Source organism: Neofelis nebulosa, chromosome 2 (genome assembly GCF_028018385.1).
Source record: "Neofelis nebulosa isolate mNeoNeb1 chromosome 2, mNeoNeb1.pri, whole genome shotgun sequence".
Lineage (NCBI taxonomy): Eukaryota > Metazoa > Chordata > Mammalia > Carnivora > Felidae > Neofelis > Neofelis nebulosa.
Genome location: NC_080783.1, coordinates 56,594,371 through 56,604,031, shown reverse-complemented (window position 1 = coordinate 56,604,031; position 9,661 = coordinate 56,594,371).

The window sequence follows — 9,661 nt, the reverse complement described above, 5'->3', positions numbered from 1 at the left end:
ACTGTTTGTTCTCTTATGCTCACTCCCAAAAGCAATCTGAATCGCACCTTGTTTTCTTCTTACAGTTTTGTGACTGTCATAATTGCTACAAGGGACTAACTGAAAGCACAGATCTGTCATATACACTGCAGAATAACATTGTTTGGATTTAATGTTGCTCAACTGTAAAAATAACTCATTAACTCAACCTTCATCCCATTTGTGCCTGTCATTTGGTATGGATTTAAGGTCATTTCCATTGCGTGAACTGATAACACAACCAAAAGCATATTTATTCGCCTGCTAACTTTTGAAAGGATTGTAGGTTACCACCATCTAAATCATGCTAGATCAATGCTGATGAAGAATCAATAAATACCTATTTCCTTAGCCTAAGTCAATTCCTTATAGCTCCATTTTTTTAGCAATTTTCTCCATTTTGTTCTGAGACATAATAATAACATTAATATATAATAGCTAACTTTGAGTTTTTCTATATAACATGTTTTAATTAAATTAATCCTTACAAGAAACTTATAAGAACCTTGTAAAAACCCAAAATAGGATCACTTGTAAGAACTCTGAAATAATAGGAGAGACACTAACAGAGCAATAGGGATTAAGTAGATAGCATCTCAAATGTCGTTGTTGTTATTTGTAAACACAGGCAAATAATCTCAATTTGGTAGGACTAGCCATATTGAACCTTACAATGATTACATATCTCTGGTCTTGTTTACATCCTGTAATCTTGTAATATGAAGAAGGTTCTAGTATTTAGTACCTCCTTTCATATAGGAAAGTTACAGAGATAGGAAGGGGTAGTGCTGAGGTTCAAAACTACATAGTCTGGCTCCCAAATCCTTGCTGTAAATCACAAATTAAATGGCAGATCAAAGCAGAGTTCCCTTACAAATTGAAGGGATCATCCACACTTTCTCCTGCTGCTGCTCACCAGAGCCCATTCCCTCAGCAGGCCAGAGGTCCAGGTCCTATATTAGAGGTTCTGATTAAGGTCTTTCCTATTCCCCTTAATCCTACCTCTAGACTCTTGAGGCAGCATGATGAAGAAGGGTATCCACCAGGCTCCCTTCCCTCCTGGGACTCATTTTCTGAAGAAGCCATTTCACATACAATTTACAGTGAAGATGGGACAGGACTAGTCTTAGCCAAAATGCTAAGATAGAGAACTTTTGGTACCTTCTCAGCCAACAAAACCCATTTGCCAGCCTCTCGGTTATTTGGAACTATCCTATTTTGACACTCAGTTCCCTCACAAGGGCTGCCTTTGGGCTGCTCAGAGCCCTCACAAAGGCCCTCCACTCAGCACTGCCCTCCATCTTGGAAGTCTCATTCTTCAAACTACCTCTCTTTCTGTTGTAGAAAGTTCTAGTTATTCCTCAATATCTGTGTCTTCCTTCTTCCATAATGACAGAGCTCCTGATTCCTGGCTCCCTTGCAGTTAGTTATGGCCATGTGAGTTTCACCCAGTAGGGTAAGAACATACATTGTATGTGCAGTTTACAGGAAATGTCCTTAAAGGAAGGTGAAGTACCCTTCATTCCCCCTTTCATTTTGCTGCAAATGAAATTGGCTGCAACGTAGATTAAATTTCTCAGGTGAAGTATAGCAGATAACAAGACTGAAGGAGCCTACATCTCCTAGTCTTATTGAATGCCATGACAGATTTGGACTGACAACCTTGAGAACTAAAAAAAGACTTCTGGAATATGATGGAGAAACAAATTTCTACCTCACTTACTCTTATCTGGAGTATTTTTGTTACTTGCAGGCAACCTTAACATAACTATTCCCCTTTTTTACTACTGAGTACAAAGACTTGTGGCTTTGTTAATATAAACACAAGAGTAGCCTCTCTATATACCACAGAACTTTAGGTGCTGGTTCCTTCCGATTCAGCCAGCGAATACTAAAAGGATTTGGAAAAATCCTTTCTTGAGATAAAAACTCAGCATGCAAGCCTACTGACATGCATACTACTATTTTGCTTTTAGAAGTTGAATATCATGTAGCTTTTTCTTTTGTGTCCTTTCCATCTCAAATCCTAATTTCCCAGTTCTGACAGCTAGATCCACACTTCTGCCAACTAGAGCAAAGATTGCATTCTAAGGAAAGCAAAAGAGAAGGGCACTATAAATGGTTTTCAAAGTGTTATCCCTTTTAAGTTACTTGAAGGAAAAGAGTTAAGTCTTGTTCCTTTGCATTCCTCATGCCATATTTCCCATCCACATAGCCACCAGAGTTCATCTTTTAAAAATGACATAGGGCACCTGGGTGGCTCAGTTGGTTAATTGTCCCACTCTTAATTTCAGCTCAGGTCATGATCTCACAGTCCTGAGACAGAGCCCCGCGAAGGGCTCCACACTGAGCACGGAGTCTGCTTGGGATTCTCTCTCCCCCTGTCCCTCCTTTGCTCATGCACACAGTGTGCTCTCTCAAAATAAGTAAATAAACTTTTTTTTTTTTTTTAATGACAGACAAGCTCATAGAGACAGAAAGTAGATTTGAGATTATCAGGGCTGGGAGGAGGGTGGAACAGGAAGGGGAGTTATGGTTTAATGGTTCCAGAGTTCCTCTTTACAGTAGTAGATAAATTTTGGAAATAGCAGTGATGGTTATACAACATTGTGAATGTAATTAATGTCACTGAATTGTACACTTAAAAATAGCTAAAATGGGTAGGGGGGGAGTGCCTGGGTGGCTCAGTTGGTTAAGCATCCAACTATAGCTCAGGTCATGATCTCACAATTCTTGAGTTTGAGCCCCACATTGGGCTCTGTGCTGATAGCTCAGAGCCTGGAGCCTGCTTCAGATTCTGTGTCTCCCTCTCTCTCTGCTCCCCCCACCACTAGCATCCTGTCTTTCTCTCTCTCTCAAAAATAAATAAACATTTTAGAAAATAGCTAAAATGGTATATTTTATGTTGTATATATTTTACCACAGTGAAAATAAAGTGCCAGAAAAAAATGTCTATTAAGGGAATAAAGAGAATGATGCCCACCCTTAAGCCTTATAATAATCTGCCTCTTCCCATACCTACTTCTTTTTATTCTATTTTCTAATTTTTATGTATACTTCTGGAGGTTAAGGAATGTAAGATACACTGCCATGGTAACCAGCATATTTTGTTTGCTTAGCTGAATAATTGTAAATAAAATCACTTCTCTTGGTACATGGTTTTATCTATATTCAATGATGTGGGCACAAGGAGAAGTAACTTTTTTATTAATTTAAATTTTAGTTAGTCAACATACATTGCAATATTGGTTTCAGGAGCAGAATTCAGTGATTCATCACTTACATACAACATAAGTGCCCTCCTTAAGGAGAAGTGACTTCTTAGTAGCCCATACCAAGATTCCGTTTACAGAGAGAGACTTTGAGCAGAACTCTAAGGTGAAAGAGAACCAGAGATTGGGACCAACACCACTTTAGCTACTCCATGTAACAAAGCAGAGAGAGAACACCTGAATTACATGTAAGCCTGTGAAACCTACATCCTTGTTTAGCTTACATATTATTTGTTCTCTAAGAGTATGTATAATTTATATAGTGTATAGGATTAGCAGAATCCCTTTCATATTTTGTCGCCAGGAAATAATTTAACTAAATGAAGAAATCCCAAAGCTCCATTTTAGGAAAACTAAAGTATGAAAATGTTCTTGGTGGGAAGCACATGACACTAGATCCCAGGATATTAACTAAGGCAATGATAGTAAATGGACCAGATGAACCAGAAGAAAGGGAAATACAGGGAAATGAAAATGAGCACATAAAACAAAAGGATTTAAATGCATGTGGGAATCTAAGTAAATAAAATGAAAAGAGATAGGGGGATGACTGAAAAGACTGGCAGTCTTAAGTGTCTTCCATTCTTCAATCCCTCACAGAGAGTTATTTAAATGTCCTCCATCAAATATGTCTTGAGCATTACTACATTTGCAGAAACATGAAAGCATTTTTCCATTCTTCTATAAGACAGGAGATTGCATAACTCAGGGTAATTTAATCTTCTCTACCTTCTACGTGTTCACAGCCATATACTGATAAGATTGTAGCCAGGGCCAGAGAGATAGGTAGCAGAATAGGAAGTAGCTATTATGGTGGTGACTTATGAAAAGAGCCTCTGTCCAAAACCAATTCCTCCACTGACTTGCCTCCATGACTCAAATTCCCACCCTTGGAAAATGTTTGCTTTAGGTTAAGTATTATTGTCACAAGAAATTTTCTTAAGACGTAGCTTTCCCTTGGGATAGTTACAACAACCCCAAGCTGTGGGATTTGTTGTCAGCGGGAGCTCAGAAGACCATGGAAGGAACGAGGTGCAGGACAGCTGGATTTCCAAATGTATGCTCTCTCAACATCTCACACAGAAGTCTCTTGTCACTATACGTATTACAAGGCATATTTAAAAAATTTTTTTTGGAGATTTATTTTCTTTATGTTTATTTATTTATTTATTGTGAGACAGAGAGAGAGTGTGTGTATGTGTGTGTGTGTGTGTGCGCACCTGCACACTCATGAGCTGGGGAGGGGCAGAGAGAGAGGGAGAGAATCCCAAGCAGGCTCCACACTGTCAGCACAGGGGCCCAACATGGGGCTAGATCTCATGAACTGTGAGATCATGACCTGAGCCGAAATCAAGAATCGGATGCTAAACACACTAAGCCACCCCGGCACTCCAAGGCATATTAAAATTTTCATATTTTGAGCAAAAGTCTATTCAAATGGGACAGTGTCCAATCTAGCAAAAAGAAAGGTGCCCCAAAGAGCTGTACAAAATGAAAGACTTTTATATTGGCAGGAGGGAGCAGACATGAGGAAGTTATACCAGGCAAAAGAACAGGTTGGTTATCACAAGGTTACCTTCCTTTAACGGATGGCAGGGGCCTATGTTACCTAAATAGTGCTGATCAGATGATTCCTGATCGACTGGTTTAGGAGTCCATTTCTGCTTGAGTGAAACTGCATTCAAGTCTTGGATTGGTGGGAGAATTTAGCCTAAACAACTCCATTTCAGGTCTATTGTTTTATTTTTAACAACATACTTTCCTCATTTAATGTCCCATATTGCTACTGATAACTATTTCCCTTTAAATTTTTTTAAATTAGTGTTTGTTTGTTTATTTATTTATGTGATCTCTACACTCAATGTGGGGCTTCAATTCACGACCCGGGCGAGATCAAGAGTTGCATGGTCTATTTACTAAGCCAGTCAGGTGCCCCGCACATTTAATTTTAATTAATTATATTTGGGTTATATTCTCTTGACTCTTCCTACACAAACACATAGACAACTCTTAATTTACAAACAAGTAAAACACTCACATACTAATTTCAGCCTCCTGATGCAGATAAATTCTGAAAAGCAATAGAGCTTTTGGTGAATCTTGGGCTGTGAATGTGAAAGAAGGGATGATTCCCCAGTTCAGGATGAGCCTAGGCTGGCTGACTTTAAGGACAATCTTGCTGGCTCACATACATATCAGCCACTTTCTCCCTTTCCTCGTCCCCCAATCTTTCCACATATTGCCTAAAATTCCACCCTCTCCAGTTTGTTCTGATTAATACAATTCAAATGCACCTAAGAGAGAATTCAAGTAAACTCTTTAAGATTAGTGCCAGCCTGGGGCACCTGGCTGGCTCAGTCAATAGAGCATGTGACTTGATTTTGAGGTTGTGAGTTCGAGCCCCAAGTTGGGTATAGAGATTACTTAAAAATAAAAAATCTTTTTTTTAAATGTTTGTTTATATTTGAGAGGGGGAAAGGCAGAGAGAAAGGGAGATGGAGGGTCCAAAGCAAGCTCCATAATGACAGCAGAGAGCCATGAGATCATGACCTGAGCTGAAGTTAGACACCCAACTAACTGAGCCACAAGACGCCCCCCAAAATAAAAAAATCTTAAGGGAAAAAAAAAAAAAAGACTAGTGGGGCATGACACAAAGGACATAGAAGCCAACTTTGGGGCAATTTGCATATCAAAAGGAATAATGACTGCAACTGATTATAAAACATTTAATAAAAAAAACCAAGGTAATGTGACTATAGAAGAGAATTTCCTTATTTCTAGCTCATGCAGGCTAAAGTACTAAGGGAAAAGTATCATGTTTGTAATCTATTTCCATACAAAAACAAAAAATTATGGCACATGGTCAATTGTTGAATATAGTTGGTAGGTATAAAAGGTGATTTTTGTACGGTTCTTTTGACTTTTCTGTATTTTTTTTAAATTTCTGTAGGAGCACCTGGGTGGCTCAGTCAGTTAAGCATCTGACTTCGGCTCAGATCATAATCTCTCCATTTCCTGAGTTCGAGATCCACATCGGACTCTGCACTGACAGTGTGGAGCCTGCTTGCGATTCTTTCCCTCTCTTTCTGCCCCTCCCCAACCCCCCATTCTCTCTCACACACAAAATAAATAAATAAACTTTCTTTTTGGAAAAGAAGGTGAGAGAGAGAGAGCACGAGCACGAGCAGCACCTGATATGAGGCTTGAACTCACTAACTGTGAAATCAAGACCTGAGCAGAAACCAAGAGCCGGATGCTTAACCAACTAAGCTATTCAGGCGCCCCCCAAAAGCCTTTAAAAAAATAAATAAAATTTCTATAATAAAAAGATACATAATAAATATATATAAACTCTACCCCCAGTTTATTTCAGTTCATGCTGGGTGGAATGTGAATTGCAGCTGGGTTGTCTCCCTTAAAGACCTGAGGCTTTCCAAATCCCTCCCATGCAGTGGAGTGCCAAATAGGCACTGTGTTCTTTTGTAAGTACACTTGTGCATTTTATCTCATTTAATGCTATCTCATTTAACCCTTTAAAGAATATATCACTATTTCCACAGCTACTAAGTATTAGAAGCTGGATCTGCTGACTCAAAAGCTCACCTTCCATCTTCTTTCAACTACCTAGCATCAAATCCCACAAAAAGTCTCCTATTTTCTATATTTTATTTCTAGCCAAGGTGTTTTCTCACTTTCCTGTATTAATGTAAGATGTGGCATCTACCACAGTTTCCTTCTTTACGCCAAGTCCTACTGTCATCATGGATAAATCCAGTGTTCATGCCTAACTAACCTAATAGTCTGGTGTCACATTTCCCTGACTGTAACATTTGGCTTCCATTTGGACAATCACAAAGACTTGAAAGACAACCAAGAGCCAGGGCAGGGCTGAATGATAAGGTTCATCTCCTATGTAAGACTATTCCCTCAAGACTGGGAGAGGTGACAAGAGTTAAGAAAACTGAAGAAACAAAAATATGTTAAAAAAAAAAAAAGGACAAGATAAAACTCCCAAAACAGACCTTAATTAACAAAGGTAAGTGCTTTACCTGATAGAGTTCAGAGCAATCCTGTAAAAATTGAAGCCTCAAAACTACCAAATGGTTTCTCCTGTCACAGTAAAAACCAAAATTCTTAACAATTTCCTACAAGTCCTTCATGATCACATCTCTTACTACCTCTGATCTTACTCCAGTTCTCTTCTCCACACTCACTCTGCTTCTACCCAAGAGCTTCCTTGCTCAAATACTCCAGACAAGAAAGAGAAAACCAGGGGCTCAAGATGGAGTTACTTGCCCCAGGACAGCAAATCAAGACTTAATTGCAGTTTCAACTTCTCCAGGAGTGGAATTTTAAGCCAATCAATCTGGAAATTTTCTGGTAGGCACCAGAGACTGTCACATGGGTCCTCTCCATCTCCCCCTAAAGGAAGATATGGTACTTTACCTAATAAAACACCTTCCCCCATATCCCCAGTCCTTCCTCCTAGGGGAAGGTTACCTTGCCAGAAACAACTCTTTTCTTTTGCTAATAACTTCTTGCCCCATCCTCCTTCCTATAAAAGCCTTCCAGTTTGTACAACTCCTCAAAAGAGGCTCCTCTACTTGCTAGGTGAGAGGCTCCCCAATTCGACCTTTAAAATTTACTCAGTTGAATTTTTCTTTTTTTTTTTTTTTTTTTTAATTTTTTTTTTTCAACGTTTTTTATTTATTTTTGGGACAGAGAGAGACAAAGCATGAACGGGGGAGGGGCAGAGAGAGAGGGAGACACAGAATCCGAAACAGGCTCCAGGCTCCGAGCTGTCAGCACAGAGCCCGACGCGGGGCTCGAACTCACGGACCGCGAGATCGTGACCTGGCTGAAGTCGGCCGCTTAACCGACTGCGCCACCCAGGCGCCCCGAATTTTTCTTTTTAACAAGGGTCTCTGCACTTGTTATTTTCTATTCCTATACAATTTATTTTGTTTGTTGTCTGCTCCCCTCAGTTTGAATGTAAGCTCCATAAATGTTGTCTTCTCTCTCTCTCTCTCTCTCTCTCTCTCTCTCTCTCTTTCGTGTGAGGTATCCCTAGCACCTAAAATATTTTTAGGCATATGGATGGTGCTCAATAAATATTTGTTGAGTGAACAAATGAACCAATGAAAAGCTCACTTGTCCAATCTTAAACCAATAAATATAGCTTAGAGGTGTCATCACCAAGACCCCCAATGACCCCCACTACTTCACAAGAATGTTAACCTTATCTTTTACAGGCAAACAACAGGAAGAGCTCCTGCTGGCCGAGACAAGTTTGAGTTCAACCAATGACTCACCTGCACAGATGGACCTCTGCAGAAGAGCCATGGAGTGTTGAACAGTTACTTCTACTTCATTAGAGGAGATAAGTGTTAAAATGTCCACCTAAGGAGGAGCACAAACCTTACATCACATACCATGCATGTATAGTCATGTTTCCTAAGTATGTATGCATGACCTTAGGCTCACCTCTACATAGGATGACAAAACTCTTCTTTCTGAATATTTACCCTAATCCTAAATAAAAGGAACACACTCACCCTTGCTTGGGGAGCACACTTTGGAAGTTATTCCCTGTGATCTCCTTATTTGTTGCAAATAAAGTTTCTTTTGTGTGACAACACCATTTGGTGTAGTCTTTGTAACTCACCAAGGAGCAAACTCCTTAGTTCAGTGACAAAGGGATACAATGTTCCAATTGGCCAGGCCTAAATTACATGCTGCCCCTGTGGTCAGGGATGGTATCAGTTCTTGCTGAACCATGTAGTCTGAGAATGAGAAGTGGGTAGTTCCACAGGAAAATCAGAGTGCTATTACTAGAAGGGAACTGGATGCTAGATAGGTGAAATCACAGATATTCATTCCAGAAGATGTGACAAGGCAAACACAGGGAAGTCGTTTGTGAAAAACCTATTACAAAGATTTTAGCTTTTTCAAATTTCCAAGTTGGGACCTGAGAAAGAACATAATCACTGTGCATGATTCATTAATACTTCTAGTATCAAATTACCTCCTCATACTTTAAATCACCCACCTATGGGGTGTGCCTGGTGTATGTGTGTGTATGTGCGTGTGTGTTGGGGAAGAGGGTGTGATCTATCCTATCATCTCATCACACTCATCAGAACTGGCCACTGGGAGAAGATATTGTCAAATGAGAGATAGGGTAAAGGGTTAGTATCCCAAAATCTATAAAGAACTTATGAAAAGTCAACACCCAAAAAACAAATCATCCAGTGAAGAAATGTGCAAAAGACATGAACGGACACTTTCCCAAAGAAGACATCCAGATGGCTAATAGACACATGACAAGATGATCAACATCGCTCATCATCGGGGAACTACAAATCAAAACC